This window comes from Furipterus horrens, unplaced genomic scaffold (assembly GCF_987537825.1).
Source record: "Furipterus horrens unplaced genomic scaffold, mFurHor1.1.pri manual_scaffold_3, whole genome shotgun sequence".
Classification (NCBI taxonomy): Eukaryota; Metazoa; Chordata; class Mammalia; order Chiroptera; family Furipteridae; genus Furipterus; species Furipterus horrens.
Genome location: NW_028327173.1, coordinates 115,587,161 through 115,604,293, shown reverse-complemented (window position 1 = coordinate 115,604,293; position 17,133 = coordinate 115,587,161).

Here is a 17,133-nt window from a genome sequence, read left to right as displayed (position 1 = left end):
TTGGCCCATGCACGAGGTTGCCTGGTTACCGTGGTGTTTGCTTTTGTTTCCCCCCTGCATCAGTTCTACTGCTGGCCCAACAAGAAGTCTTGGGTCCGTTTCTGGATACTGTGATGTGGGTGGGCCCTGGGTCGAGCGGGCCACCCAAAAGCGTGCAGGATGTGTCTTCCCGCCTCAGCTTAGAGCCCCTTCCCACACACAGGCAGAGGATCCTGGACGAGCCCCCAAATTGTGAGAAATGCTCACAGTAAAAACCAGGACAAAGGACTTGAGCAGCAAAGAGAGGTGTTTATTCACGATTCTGCAGAGTTGGGCACACCACCAGCCAGGAGAATGAGCGTGCAAAGTAGACAAAGAAAACTGGTTTTATACTAATGCAATTATCTCCCCTCCCTAACATGATTAGGTCCCCCTCCCCTCTCTTTCTCTGCCATTTCTCCATTACTGGTTAATCTAGGCTCACAATCTAATGTGATTAACTACTTAACTCAGGGTGTGATTAAGGGTAATCTAGTTATAGGTCTAACCCTGGCTGGTTTAGCTCAGTGGATTGAGCATCGGCCTGCGAGCTAAGTGTCGCTGGTTCGATCTTCCAGTCAGGGTACATCAGAGAAGGAAAACTCTGACTCCAAAAAACCTCCGCTGCCTTGCGGCATACCTCTTCAGGGGAAAGGCTAAGGGAGTAAACCCCGACAGAAAATCCGGAGCCGGAGTCCCTAAGGTGGTTTGACGTTGTGGTCAACACCGGCAACTCCTGCGGCGCACCTGAAGCCAAGCTGTATTGACTCCGTCTTTCCCTTGGACCCTTCAGCTGCGAAGAGAGGGGGGGTCTGCTGCATGGGCAACAGCAGACCCTCCATATCACCCTGCCCAGGCTCTGTAGCTTCAGCTTCACTGGAGAGGACACTCCAGCGTCATCACAAGATGTCGATTCAACACGGGAGGAGACAGATACCGTGTCACTCCCGAGTCGGACTGCACAGCCATTCTCGGCGGTGCAGATGGACTCTTAAGAAGCTACACCATCGTCTCTCGAGACGGACGGCTGCCGACGACGGAGTTATAGGTCTGTCTCCAACTTATTTGCAAAGTTATCTAGCTGTATCTTCCAATTTCTCTATGTTTGGTGATGACAGTCTTCCTCCTTTTGATCCCAGAGATATGTGTGGACAATCTTCCTCCTTTTGATCCCAGAGATATGTGTGAAGAGCTGTGGAATGTCATTTTCTTGCCCCTTTTCCATGATTCATCTGTTAATTACTTCCTACTGGTTTGAGAGTCACTGGTTTGCTTCTCTATCCCTAACAGTTTGTATGATCAGATCACAAAAACCTCCATATAGGCAACCTATAGTACTGATGGGCATTGTCAGCTATCCAGAACATTTCAAATTTTTTACAAAACCAAAACCATTTGACATGTTCTTGGCTGGCTTTACTAATAACTTCATCTAACTAATTAAGAGGTCTGCTACTTGGAACTTAATTCTGCCCAACAAGAGAAATTTTCTGGTGATGAGTAAAGGAGGATATTTTAAAAGCAACATGGCATTCACTTTATATACACTATATTTTTTCATTAATTCTCCTAGTAATTTTATGAGGTAGATATTAAAATGAAAAACGTCAATGGTTTCCACAGTCAAGTTATGAATTAAAATACAGGATCACAATTCAGGTCTTTCTGACTCAAATACTATTGTCTGTGACTGCAGGAGTGCAGACCAGTGAGAGAAATACTGAGTATGATAAACAGCCTGGATTTTAGGAAGTCAGACTTTACAAAAGTGAGGGGGGAAAAAATAAACATAATTATATGGCATGAGTCCCTGAAAGAAAAATGAGCTAAGACTTTAGAAAATTATTAAAGAGGTAGTTGTGCCATGTAATTACAAATGACATAGAAGGAGAAGAATAAGGAGATATCACCATGGATGCACTGAGGATTCTCAAATGAGCTCAGATTTTTAAAACCATGAGCTAAAGGTAGAAGGAAGAGCAATGACTATGATGACTATGCCTGTCACAGACTTTTAAGAATAGAATCAGAAGTCCTGTATCTTCAAATGAGTTGAGCCTTATAAAAAATGTGATTGTTACAGAACCCCTGGGCTGCTCCAGTTGAAAACAAACCCACGGGCTCTTTAGTTAGGGGCCCGATTGCCCGCCGCCAAAATTATAACTCTCAATACCAGAGTTTGGTGAAAAGAAAAAGAATTGTTTATTTAACAGTTATATAGATTTAGTTACTTGCGGATTTCTGTTGTTAAGTCTTATGCTCTTTAAAACACCCACAAACACATATCCTTGCCTCCCCCACTTCCAAACCAGGCTAGTTTTAGGGAAGTCAGAGAAACCGTTTCCCTACTTTCCAAACACAGTTCAGCTTTACCAGCAGCTGCCAATCATTCAATCTGATTGGGGAGGTCCTTTCTGTGCTGTGGTGCCCTCCAGCTCTCAATGCAGAACCACCTGGATTCTCAGCCCCCTTGCAAACTGCCTTCTTTCTGCAATCCGCGTGGATCTTCTCTCCTCAAAACTGCATGGCGAGAGCCTCTTAAAGCAGCCTGGAGACCCCTTCTCCAAGCCACATGGAGAAGGCCCCTTCACCAAGCCACGTGGAGGGAGCACACGAGAGAGCGAGAGCGAGCGCGCGAGCATGCCAGAGAGAGAGTCAGAGCGCCAGAGCCAGAGCGCGAGTGAGAGCCCGAGTCAGAGAGCGAGAGTCTCAGAGTGAGAGCACGAGCGAGAGCCAAAGAGAGTCCGAGCGCCAGAGCCAGAGCGAGAGTCTGCAGCTGCTTATATATCCCTGACTGCGTCATCTGACGCAGTGGGCGTTGCAAACAGTTCTGACCATTCACAGACCCTTACGTAGGCTCTGTGTGCTTTCCATACCGTCCCCTGGTTCAAGACTCCTCCCATCTGCCTGAGGCTTTGGATGCATTAAAGCCATTTTGCATAAGAAAGACAGTAGCCACCAGCCTCAGGCATGTGGAAGCATTTGAAAAGCTGCTTACTTCTCCCTATCCCCCAGCAGCAAACTCTGGGGATTTTTGGACTCCCCTGTTTCTGTAACATGATGAGACTGAAAAAGTCTTTAAAAATTTTAGGGTATAAGAAAGTCAAAGAAATGATGTGTCCTGCTCAGGACCAATGGGAAATCTAAAGGGTGAAAAAGAAAACGAAACCACAAATCAAATTTGGCTTTCATCTTCTCTGTGAAGAAAATGATATAATTGGTAAGTACAGAACAAGTACTTGAAGGAGGAATCTAAGGCCCTAAGAAAGGGAAGCGACTGTAAGAAGACACTACTGTCTTCAAGAGAATTGTCTCTTAATGACCCCTGAGAGGACAAAGACCTGAACTGCTATTTGTTCTTTGGATCTTAATTCACTAGTGCTGGTTGCCCTGGAGCCAGGAAGACTGACTCAGTAAATTCAAGTGGAGGAACCACTGCAGTATCAATAATCAGATGGGTTGGGTTTTGAGCTAAGGTTGGAAGGTGGTAGATTGAATCCAAAGCACCAAGCAAAAGATACCTACAGAAAAAGAGTAAAAGAAAGAGAGGCTGGGAAAACGCATCCGAGCTGGCAGCGGTGACGAGCACTGTGCCTGGTATCAGTCCTATAAATTGCGGCATTAGCGGTAGGATCGTTTTTTGATCTTGGAGGTAGAATGGTGAATAGGAAAATAAAATGATCTTAAAGAACATTAATAGGCACAGAGATATACTGAAGACTATAAACTAGATATATGGAAAACTATAGAACTAGAAAACACCTAAAGTTGTCCAGATTCAGTGAGATTGGAACATGTGAAAAAGTATGGGGCTGATTTGAATAACTCTCTAGGCTTGTTTTAAAGGGCCAATCCTTCTTTACCCCACTACATCCTTTAAAAATTTCTTACAATTTTTAGCCCATTTATAAAAACTATTTGAAATATACCATTTTACAATGCTTATTATTAAAATAAATAATGCTAAAAACAACTTTTAAAAAAGTTTTCAAGTCTCAAAGATGTTAATAAGGAGACTTCCTATAGCGCCAAGTTAAGCAATTTTACTTTGAAGACCATATTAGAAAAAATAGGAATATGTGTCAGAGATAATTTAATGATACTGTCAAATAAAGACATCAGAAGTGAAGACTTGCTTTCAGTGAGCCCTGTGATATTGATTCCTGGATTATCACAATGAGATTCAAATACAGCAATATTAACTTGGATAATATATTCTAATTTCTCTAGATCTTACTTTCCTTATCTATGTAATGAGAGGCATGAACTTGATGAATTTTCTCTTTTTTATTCTTTCCTCTCTCCCCTCCCCCAGGCCACCCAATTCTATAGTTTTCTGAGGTAGCTCAGAATCAAGGTAATATCAAAACAAATGAAATATATGCAAATGAAAGGAGGACCACTTACATTGTGGCATCTTAAAATCTCTTGCTGGCAGTTGATAGTCCATTTCAGGCCCCCAGGTGAGGTTTGATCCTAAAAGGAATGTCAGGCCACAAAGAGAGAAACCAAGGCTCATGGGTTTGACAAAGAATGAAGTTCAAAGAGAAGAGGTCACGAGAGTTTCAGGAGATTAATGGGTCCAGTTTATCTCAGCTTTTACTCAGTTCAAGAGCTCATTATCTCTTTGCTTTAATGAACTATTGCTTTTTCCTCTGTCAACTAATTTTAATATATACTATATTACATGTGGGCTCTCCAATTCATAAGTTTATGTTACAATGTTGCCTTTTAAGCTTTAAAATCTCCATTTTCTTTTCTTTCTTCCTTTTTGAATCTTGGATCCAGCATTTTAAAACTGGCTTCAAGGGCATCTTGTCAACATCATTCAAGTCTAAACTTTCTGAAGTAATAATAAAAACAAAAATTTTGGCTTTCCTCCAGGGGGACACAAAAAAGCCCCCAAATTACAGTGCCTAGTGAAGGGTTTAAAGTTTTACTCTGTTTGCAGACTCACACTTAGGCCTGCACAGTTTCACCCATGCTGGGAGGAGACACAGGACTTGCTACTCATAGCACAGCTGTCAGCCTAAGCCTGTGTTCCCCTCAGTTCCCCTCACCTCCAAGTCCCACAGGGTTTACATAGAGGTGGGCCTAGGGGGATGCTGCACAGACAGTGGTTTGCATGGTAGCGGAGGAATCTGGAGTTTAGAAACCCCAGTCTTTAAGGAACTGCAAGCAAACGTGCCCATACTTTGCCCTAGACAGAGAAATCTCTTTATTATACTGAACAGCATGCTTGCTAGATAAGAATTCTTAGAAGGTAGTTCGTACAATTGCTGCCCCTGGAGAATTGCTTCTCACTATCCCACTTCCCAGGGTGCTTGCACCTTAAAGGTAACAGTGAAAGGCAAAAGAAGAAAAACACTGACTCTCAAGTTTTATTTAAAATCTTTCCCTAGGTTTTTCCATTTCCATTTCATTACTTGAATCTATTTTCTTTATAAATTGTATAATGTATTTATTATACATGTCACAATGTTAACTAAAGTCTTATCCTAATTTTATATTTTGTGGTAAATTGCATGGTCACCCAGTGAATAAAAATAGAAAATACTACTTAAAGAGTGAAATTCTATAAAGGAGTCAAATATAAAAAATGTTTTTATTTGATTTTAAATTTGGAACAAAGGGTAAAAAATTGCAGCAGTAAAACATTTTACCTTCCCACTATCATTACATCTTTTATCTTTAGCTTATATTAAAGTATTTTAATACTATAGCATTTCAAGTAGAAAACATTTCCATTGTGTAATTGTGATCCTATTTAACAAATCACGCTTTATTAAAGAAGGCCTGGCTGGGGAGGTGACGAGAAGGGTGGTGTTGATGTGTGCAGAAGTGACGACCTCATGCCAACTTCTTTTCTTTAAGCTGTATAAATGGCAATAATTTAATAATTAAAAATTTAATACAGGGAGTTGTAAACTGGTTTGACTATGAGCATCAACATCTTGAATCACAGCTATGGGTAATGCTTTTAAATTAAGTACTTTTTGATTGCTCCAACTGCCTTTGCAATTCATTTCTCTTCAATCTTTTTATTTTTATTTTTTTAGATCTTTAAAGGTGGACTGCATGCTTGGATGCCATAAAATTTTACTTTAAATCAGTCTATAATGATAAGGGTCACATTTCAATATCTGCGATATAAAAGAAATATACTTCAAGAGAGTGGGTTTAATGTTTTAACAGCATGGAATGGGGTAACGGTTAATGTTTTTATTATTTTTATTTTTTTAATTAATTTTTATTTTTATTTTTTGATTTATTTATTGTTTTTCTAGTATAGTTGTTCCACTTCTTCCCTCATTGCTTACCCCACCAACCAGTTCATCCCCTCTACCACAGTCAATCCCCACCCTGTTGTCCATGTCCATGGGTCATTTATACTAGGTCCATGACTAGACCCTTCCCTTACCCCTCTTCTCGCCCTCCACCCCCTGGTAACCGTTAGTCTGCTCCTTGTTTACATGCCTCTGGTTCAATATCCCTAATTTGTTTGTGTTGTTCATTAGTTTCCTGTATTAGATGATATTATATGGTATTTTTTTTGTTGTTGCCTGGCTTATTTCGCTAAGCATAATTCTCTCTAGTTCCACCAATGTTGTTGCAAATGGTAGGAGTTCCATCTTTCTTTCTGCTGCATAGTATTTCATTGTGTAAATGTACCACAGTTTTTGATCCACTGATCTACAGATGGGCACTTAGGCAGTTTCCAGCACTTGGCTATTGTAAATAGTGCTGTTATAAACATATGGGTGCATACGTTCTTTTGTATTGATGTTTCAAGATTCTTCGGGTATAATCCTAGCAATGGAATTTCTGGGTCAAAAGGCAGTTCCATTTTTAGTTTTTTCAGGAAATTCCTTACTGTTTTCCATAGTGGCTGCACTAGTATGCATTCTCACCAGCAGTGCACTAGGGTCCTCTTTTCTCTGCATCTTCGCCAGCACTTGTTGATTTGTTGATGGCCATTCTGACTTGTGTGAAGTGGTATTTCATTGTGGTTTTTATTTGCATCTCCCTGATGGCTAATGATGTTGAGCATTTTTTCATGTGTCTATGGACCTTCTGTATGTCCTCTTTGGAGAAGTGTTTGTTCAGGTCCTTTGCCCATTTTTTAATTGGGTTGCTTGTTTTCTTGGTGTTGAGTCATATAAGCTCTTTATATATTTTGGAGATCAATCCCTTGTCTGAGGTATCATTGCCAAATATGTTTTCCCTTAATGGTTGGTTCCCTTTTGATCTTGCTGATGTTTTCTTTTGCTGAGCAGAAGCTCTTTAGTTTGATGTAGTCCCATTTGTTTATTCTTTCCTTTATTTCCCTTGCCTTAGGAGATATATCAGCGAAATATTGCTATGTGGGTTATCTGAAATATTCCTGCCTATATTTTACTCTAGGACTTTTATGGTGTCATGGCTTACATTTAAGTCTTTGATCCATCTTGAGTTTATTCTAGTGTGAGGTGTAAGTTGGTGGTCTAGTTTCATTTTTCTAAAAGTATATTTTATTGATTATGTTATTACAGTAGTCCCAATCTTTTTCCCTTTGCTCCCCTCTGCCCAGTACCCCCCCTTTCTCCAGCAATTACACACCCCTCAGTTCATGTCCATGGGTCGTGCATATAAGTTATTTGGCTTCACCCTTTCCTATATTATTCTTAACTTCCCCCTGTCTACCTTGTACCAACCAATTATGCTACTTAGTCCCTGCACCATTTCCCCATTTCTCCCCTTTCCCCCTCCCAGCTGATAACCCTCCAAATGATCCCCATACCTATGATTCTGTTTCTATTCTGGTTTGCTTAGTTGGATTTTGTTTTCATTTTTTAGATTCAGTTGTTGATAGTTGTGAGTTTGTTGTCATTTTAGTGTTAATAGTTTTGATCTTCTTTTTCTTAAGTAAATCCCTTTGATATTTTATATAATAATGGCTTGGTGATGATGAACTCCTTTAGCTTCACCTTGCCTGGGAAGTACTTCATCTGCTCTTCCATTCTAAATGATAGCTTTGCTGGATAGAGTAATGTTGATTGTAGGTTGCTTTTCATCACATTGAATACTGCTTGCCAGTCTCTTCCGGCCTGCAAAGTGTTCTCCGAGAAATCATTTGACAGTTCTATAGGCACCCCCCTGTAGGCAACTCTCTGCCACTCTCTTGCTGCCCCCAGGACGCTCTCTTTATCTTTCACCTTTGGCATCTCAGTCATGATGCATCCTGGTGTGGTCCCCTCTGGGTCCAGTTCACCCAGGACCCTCCATGCTTTCCAGACGTGTATGTCCATCTCCTTCCCAAAATTTGGGAAGTTTTCCTCATTTTTTTCAATTTTTGCTTCTTTATTCTGCATTGGTTGACTGTTTTTTTCCTCTTTATGTTCCACATCATTGATCTGAAGCCCGGTTTCCTTCCCTTCACCATTGGTTTTGTGTGTATTTTTCTTCATTTCATTTAGCATAGCCTTCACTTCTTCCCTTATGTGTTTGCCATAGTTAAGCATATATGTCAAGCCTGTGAGCATCTTTATCACCAGTGTTTTGAACTCTCTGTCTCTTAGGTTGACTATCTTCTCATCTGTGAGGTTGGCTATCTACTCATCACTTAGGATTCCACTGGAACCTTGATATATTCCCCCTTCTGGGCCATACTTCTCTGTCTCCTCATCTTGACAGTTTGTGTGTTTGTTTGCCTCTGTGCCTTAGGTAGAGCTGTCGCACCTGTTATGTTGTAAGGGGTGGAGCCTTACGTACTCTTTAGTATAAGGTGACCTGTTTCACCACGTTGTGGTGCTGTATGTGGGGAAGTGGTCTAAGAAGGAACAATGCTGTTTTCTCAGCACTCGTCCTTTTCCAGGCACTTCTCGAACTTCCCTATGGGATTGGTGCCTCTCTAGCTGTTGCTCTGGCCATGGTTCCCAGAGTGAGTGGGTATGTGGACATTCTAGGACCGTGGGGGTCTTTAGACTCTGCCAAGAGACTGGAAGTTTCTTCCTCTGCTCCAACACCCTCTGGTCTGCACAGTCAGAAGCAACGAGGCTCTGTTTTTCCTGGTGCTGGGACTGTGAGCTGCATGGTCTGGTTTGGAGCTGGGAATGCTCCCCAGGTGTCTCTTCTGACTTTTTAAAATGTGTGACTGTTTTTTCTGCCAGCCTGTTGCTGCCACTGCTGCTGCTGGCACCACACCATGTCCTCTCCACCCCGTCTCCGCCCCTCCTACATGTCTGGATGAGTATTACTTTTTTATATCTTTTTTTGTTGGACTTCCATACAGCTTGACTTTCTGGAACTTCTGGCTGTATCTAGTTTTGAGGTAGTTGTATTCCTTCTCAGTTGTGGAGGGAGATGCAGGGTGTCCGTCTAGGCCTCCATATTGGCTGGAAGTCCTAATTTTATTTCTTTGCACATCCCTGTCCAGTTCTCCCATCACAATTTTTTGAAGAGACTCTTATCATTCCATTTGATGTTCCTTCCTACTTTGTCAAATATTAGTTGACCATATAGATCTGGCTTTATTTCTGGGCTTTCTATTGTTTTCCATTGATCTATATGTCTATTCTTATGCCAGTACCAGACTGTTCTGATTACAGTGGCTTTGTATAATAGTTTGAAATCAGGTTTTGTGATTCCTCCTACTCTGTTCTCCTTCCTCAAGATTGCTGTGACTATTCAGGGTCTTTTTTGGTTCTACATAAATTTTTGAAGTATTTTTTCTAGATCTGTGAAATATGTCATTGGTATTTTAATAGGGATTGTGTTGAATCTATAAATTGCTTTGGGTTGTATGGACATTTTAATGATGTTGATGATTTCCATCCATGAATATGGTATATGCTTCCATTTATTTGTATCTTCCATAATTTCTTTCTTCAGTATAATATAGTTTTCTGAGTATAGGTCTTTTACCTCCTTGGTTAAGTTTATTCCTAGATACTTTATCTTTCTTGTTGCTATAGTGAATGGGATATGTTTTTTAGTTTCTATCTCTGATTTTTTTATGTTGGTGTACAAAATGCCTTCAATTTCTGAATATTGACTTTGTACCCTGCTATTTTGCCAAATTCACTTATTAGGTCAAGTAGTTTTTTGTGGAGTCTATAGGGTTTTCTATGTACATTATCATGTCGTCTGCAAATAATGACAGTTTTGCTTCCTCTTTTCCAATTTGGATGCCTTTTATTTCTTTTTCTTGTCTGATTGCTGTGGTTAAACTTCCAAGACTATGTTGAATAGGAGTGGAGAGAGTGGAGATCCTTGTCTTGTTCCTGATCTCAGGGGGATGCTTTCAGTTTTTGTCCATTGACTATGATGTCGGCTTCAGGTTTCTTGTATATGGCCTTTATTATGTTGAGGTATGTTCCCGCTATTCCCATTTAGCTGAGTGTCTTTGTCATAAATGGGTGTTGTACTTTATTAAATTCTCTTTCAGCATCTATTGATATGATGATGTGATTTTTGTCTTTCATTTTGTTTATGTGGTATATTATGTTTATTGATTGGTGAATATTAAACCATCCTTGCATCCTTGAGGTGAATCCCACTTGATCATGTTATATGATCTTTTTAATGTGTTGCCAAATCCAGTTTGCCAATGTTTTGTTGAGGATTATAGCATCTATGTTCATCAGTGATATTGGCCTGTAGTTTTCTTTCTTTGTTGTGTCTCGACCTGGTTTTGGGTTTAAGGTAATACTTGCTTCATAGAATGAATTTGGGAGTCTTCCCTCTTCTTGGATTTTTTTGAAAAGTCTGAGAAGGATAGGAGTTCTTTCCTAAATATTTTGTAGATTTCACCTGTGAAGCCATCCGGTCCAAGGCTTTTGTGTGCCGGGAGTTTTTTGATAACTGTTTCAATTTCATTAGTTGTTATGTCTATTCAGGCTTTCTGATTCTTCTTGATTCAATTTTGGAATACTATATGTTTCCAGAAATTGGTCCTTTTTATCTAGGTTGTCAAATTTTTGCTGTACTGTTTTTTTTTTAGTAATTTCTCACAATCCTTTGTATTTCTGTGGTATTGGTTGTGATTTCTCCTCTTTTGTTTCTGATTTTATTTTTTTTGGGTCATGTCTCTTTTTTTCTTCATGAACCGGGCTAAAGGCTTGTCAATTTTGTTTATCTTTTCAGTCTTGGCTCCTGGTTTTATTAATCTTTTGAATTGTTTGTTTAGTCTCTATGTCATTTAATTTTGCTCTAATCTTGATGATTTTCTTCCTTCTATTTGCTCTGGGCTTTGTTTGTTGTTGTTCCCCTAGTTCTTGCAGCTTTAGGACTAGATTTTTTATTTGTGGTTCTCCTATACTTTTTAGGTAGGCCTGTATCGCTATGACCTTTCCTCTCAGGACTGCTTTTGCTCAGTGCCATAGGTTTGGGTTGTGTGTGTTCATTATTATTTGTTTTCAGAAACTTTTTGATTTATTCCTTGATGTCATTGTTAACCCATTCATTATTTAATAGCATGTTATTCATTCTCCATGAGTTTGAATGTCTTTGAATTTCTTCCTTGAGGTTGATTTCCAGTTTCAAGCTATTGTGATCTGAGAAGATGCTTGATATAATTTCAATGTTCTTGAATTTGTTAAGGTTTGTTTTGAGTTCTACTATGTGGTCTATCTTTGAAAATGTCCCATGTGCACTTGAAAAGAATGTATATTTTGCTTCTTTGGGGTGAAAATTTTATATATATCAATTAAGTCCATTTGATCTATAGTGTTGTTCAGTGTCTCAATATCCTTGGTGTTTCTTTGCTTTGAAGATCTGTCCATTGTTGACAACGGGGTGTTAAAATCCCTTACTATGAGTGTGTTGCTGTTGATATTCTTATTATAGTCCTTCAAGGACTTTCTTATGTATTTGGGTTCTCCTATGTTGGGTGCATATATATTTACTAGGGTTATATCTTCTTGATGGATTGTTCCCTTAAGTATTACAAAATGTTGTTCTCTATGTCTCTTCTTATGGCCTTTGCTGTGAAATCTGTTTTGTTTGATATAAGGATTGCTACCCCAGCTTTTTTTCCATTTCCATTTGCTTGAAATATTTTTTTTCATTCCTTCACTTACAGTCTGTGTATATCTTTTGTTTTGAGGTGTGCCTCTTGTAAACAGCGTATATGTTGGTCATGCTTTTATACCCATTCTGCTACCCTATGTCTTTTTATTGGAGCATTCAATCCATTTACATTTAAGGTTATTATTGACAGGTATTCTTTTGGTCTTCCTTTGTCTGGGAAACTCTTTATTTCATCTTCCATTTTGAAAGAGAGCCTTGCTGGGTAGAATATTCTTGGTTTTAAGCCTATGTTTTTCATTGTTTGAAATATTTTTTGTCATTCCCTTCTGGCTTGTAGTATTTCTGTTGAGAAATCAGCTGATTGCCTTATTGGAGTTCCCTTGTATGTTATTTGTTGTTTTTCTCTTGCAGCCTTTAGCATTCTCTCTTTGTCTTTGAATGTTGCCATTTTAATTATGGTGTTCCTTGACCTGTACCTCCTTGGGTTCATCTTCATTGTGATCCTCTGTGCTTCCTGGACTGGTGAGACTTTCTCTCTCTTCATCTTCTGGAAGTTTTCTGTCATTAGTTTTTCAATTGGTATTCTGTCCCTTACTCCTCTTCTTCTCATTCTGGTATCCCTATGATGCGAATATTGTTTTATTTCATGTTGTCCTGCAGCTCTCTTAAAACTTCTTCATTCTTTCAGTTTTTTTTTCTTCATTTTGTTGCACTGTCTGGGAATGTTTTTCTGTGTTGTTCTCTCACTCACTGATCCAATCCTCTTCTTTATTTAGCCTGCTTTTCATTGCTTCTACTGTGTTCTTCAGTTCAGAAATTGTATTTTTTTATTTCTTCCTTGTTCTTATTGATAGTTTCTATGTCCTTTCTTATGCTGGCATAGTTCTCAGTAAGTTCCTTATAGCTTCCCTGGAGTTCTTTGTAGTTCCCCTGGAGTTCATTGTAGTTTTCTCTGAGTTTGTAGAGTTCATTGCGGTTCCTCATTACCATTGTTTTGAATTCCATGTCTGGTAGTTTGCTTGCCTCTATTAATATATCCCTCCTTCTGGGAATTTCTCCTTTCCTTTTGATGTGGTATTGTTTCTCCTCCTCCCCATTTTAGGTTGCTCTTCTTGTAATGTTTTTATTTTAAATAAAGAATTGGAATTGACTTTTTAAAAAAGTAAGAGACTCCTGGCTATGAATATATACTAATTGATGAAGTGAGAGAGAATGTTTCATTTTGATTAAGGGCTGGAGATGAAGCTAGCCCAAATTACTTTTTAGAGTAGTCCAGGTCAATGCATAGCCATGATCAATAATGAGCAATGATGTAGTGGGAGACAGGTTCCTGTTCTCACAACTGTGTCCCAGAGGCCACTTTATTCTTAACCATGGAAATGTATTATTACCAGTGAGGTACCTGACATGGGAAAGTCCAGGCAAAGTTCTGACATAACAACTTCATGTTTAGGTATTGAAAGAAAATATGAGAAGCATCTAGGGGAAAAAGTACAAAAGGGCAAAGCAACAGATGAGAAATAGTCTCGGAAGGATAGCAGCCTTGGGCAAACAATAGTGTTTTCATTTCATTATTTATTTTCCTGGAGGTATGCATGATTGGCGTTGCTAGGAGAGGTATTGTAAAAGGAATTTCTCTCAGTGATTTGAAAGTGGATGAATCTTTTCTCTGGGAGGGGCTGATGCACTACTCTCTTTTCATTCATTTACTCTATGAAAAAGACCAAGTTTTAAGAAATCAATTTAAGGTCTAACATCAGAGATGAGCAATTATGGAAACATTTTTGTTTTTGTTTTTGCTTCTAGGACAAAATTAAATCTATCTAAAGATTTTATCAAGCCTTAAGAGGTAAATATTGATGAGCAGAAATATTTCTGACAAAATATTAACATTCCTCAAAGTAAGAAATGGTATGGCTCCCTGGGGAAAACCCAGAACCTGAGTGTCAGGAGACATGGATAGTAACAGGGACGCCTCTGGCTGACTGATGTCTCTAGGCAAGTTGTACAGAGCCTCTAGCTCACTTTTTTTTTTTAACCTAAAAAATAAGCAGATTGTCCATGTTTCTGGATTAAGGGAGTTATAGGGCCCCAGGATTCTCAGAGGTGCCCCAGCATTGGCTTTGCAGGTTCAGTGTCAGGGCTCCAGACTGGTTACCCTTCACTGAGCCTGCTGCCAATTCAGCTTTTCCGCTTGTATATGTTGTATATATTAAGTCATATAATATTTGCAAAAAATAAGGCAATCCAGCTAAGAATGGTTGAAAACAATTGGGTTAAGATTAAAAATAAAATACACTGAAAATTCCAGAAATTGTGTTTTCCTAGAGAGAAAGGATGTTGTTTCTTTGTCTTCTTTATTGTGTAGCACATACCAGGTACTCCATCAATATTTATTAAATGAATGCAATAAATGTAATGTGAACATAAGAATGAAATGTGAAAGTGTAAACCACCATACCTGTTTGATATGCCCTGGTTTCCATTTCCCCATTGCTTGTGACAACCAGTAATAAACAAAAACACGAACTCTGTTTGATGGGCAACAGCCAATTTTATTGAGTTTGTGAACATAATCAGAAATTTAGTCTAAAAGTAAGCTATATTATTATTAACTGAAGAAACTCTAGACATAAAAACTGGGCAATTTAGAACAGAGTAGAAAAGTAACTTAGTTTGATTAAAAAACAATCTAAAGGATAAGGTTAGTTTGCAGTTTCTTTCAAATAGAATTGAATACTCCTTTCCTTTATGCAATTTATAAATACCCAAAACATTCTCTCTGGATGGGAATATCTATTCTATGACCTATCTAAACAAAGGGAAGATTTACAACTTACTTATCCATTAAATAATATTTTTGTGTATGTGTTACAAAAACAGAAGAGGAGGACTTCTGGCCAAGATGGAGGTGTAGAGAGACACACTGCATCTCCCTTCACAACTAAGAAGGAATACAACTACCTCAAAACTAGAAACAACCAGAAGTTCCAGAAAATCAAACGGCATGGAAGTCCAGCAAGAAGAAATATAAAGAAGAAATACTCATCCAGACAGGTAGGAGGGGCAGAGCCAGGGCGGAGAGGATGTGGTGTGGTGGTGGTAGAAGCAGCAGCGGTGGCGGTGGCAGGCTGGCAGAAAGCGCAGTAACACATTTTAAAAAGTGAGGAGGGACACCTGGGGAGTGTTCCCAGCTCATCACCAGACCTCGAAGCTCATGGTCTCAGCACCAGGGAAAATCAAGCCTAATTGCTTCTGACTGTGCAGACCAGTGGGGGTTGGGGTGGAGGCAGAAACTGCCAGTCTCTCAGCATAGTCCGCTTGTTTAAAGGGGCCCCATGGTCCTAGAACGTCCGCAGACCCACCCACTCTGGGAACGGCGGCCAGGGTACCAGATAGAGAGGCGCCTGTTTGGTGCGAAAGTTGGAGAGGTGCCTGTAACAAGGGTGAGTGCTGGGCAGGCGGCATTGTTCCCTCTCAGACCCCTTCCCCACATACAGTGCCACAACGTGATGAAACCGGTTGCCCCATACTGACAAATCCCTAAGGCTCCGCCCCTTACAACATAACAGGAGTGACAGCTCTACCTGGGATGCAGAGGCAAACAAACACAGGAGCCTGTCAGAATGAAGATACAGAGAAGTATGGCCCAAAAGGGAAAATGAAGCAAGGTTCCAGTGGGAGAACTAAGCGACGAGGAGATAGCCAACCTAATAGATGAGGAGATAGACAACCTAACAGATGCAGAATTCAAAACACTCGTGATAAAGATGCTCACAGGCTTGACAGATATGCTTGAGTATGGCAAATGCATAAGAGAAGAAGTGAAGGCTATGCTAAGTGAAATGAAGGAAAATCCACACAAAACCAATGGTGAAGGGAAGGAAACTGGGGTTCAAATCAATGATTTGGAACATAAGAAAGAAAAAAACAGTCAACCAGTGCAGAATGAGGAAGCAAGAATTGAAAAAAATGAGGAAAACTTCCCAAATTTTGTGAAGGAGATGGACATACAGGTCTGGGAAGCACGGAGGGTCCCAGGCAAGCTGAACCCCGAGGGGACCACACCAGGATGCGTCATGATTGAGATGCCAAAGGTGAAAGATAGACAGTCCTGGGGCAGCAAGAGAAAGGCGCAGAGCTGCCTACAGGGGGGTGCCTATAGGACTACCAGCTGATTTCTCAGAGAACACTTTGCAGGCAGGAAGGGACTGGCAAGAAGTATTCAATGTGATGAAAAGCAACCTACAACTAATATTACTCTATCCAGCAGAGCTATCATTTAGAATGGAAGGGCAGATGAAGTGTTTCTCAGACAAGGTGAAGCTAAAGGAGTTCATCATCACCAAGCCATTATTATATGAAATGTCAGAGGGACTTACTTAAGAAAAAGAAGATTAAAACTATGAACACTAAAATGACAACAGACTCACAACTATCAACAACAGAATCTAAAAAGTAAAAACAAAGCCCAATTAAGCAAACCAGAATAGGAACAGAATCAGGTATGGGGACCATTTGGAGGGTTATCAGCTGTGAGAGGGAAGGGGGAGAAATTGGGAAATGGTGCAGGGATTAAGAAGTATAACTGGTTGGTACAAAATAGACAGGGGTATGTTAAGGATAATATAGGAAAGGGTGAAGCCAAATAACATATGCATAACCCATGGACATGAACTAAGTGGGGTGGGATTGCTGGAGGGAAGTGGGGTACTGGGCAGAGTAGAGCAAAGGGGAAAAAATTGGAACTACTGTAATAACATAATCAATAAAATATACTTAAAAACGAAATACAAGAAAACAAAAAACAAAAGAGGAGTAAGAATAACTACAAGAATAACTCTAAGAGATGCTTAAAAGTGTAAGATTACAGACACATGTAAATGTGACTCATGGGGGGTGTTCCAATCACCTGAATGAATATTCTCAAATCACAGCTAGAAAAATTTTGGATTGACTTAATTTAGAGTAAATCAATAGTGGTTCCTGAACTAGAGGGGAATAGCTGAGCAAGAAAAAAAAGAAATCATTGACATGATTCCATTAAGGAAAACAACATTCAAGTAACTAATGAGACAGTCTATTGCCTGAGAAATTACCCAGCCT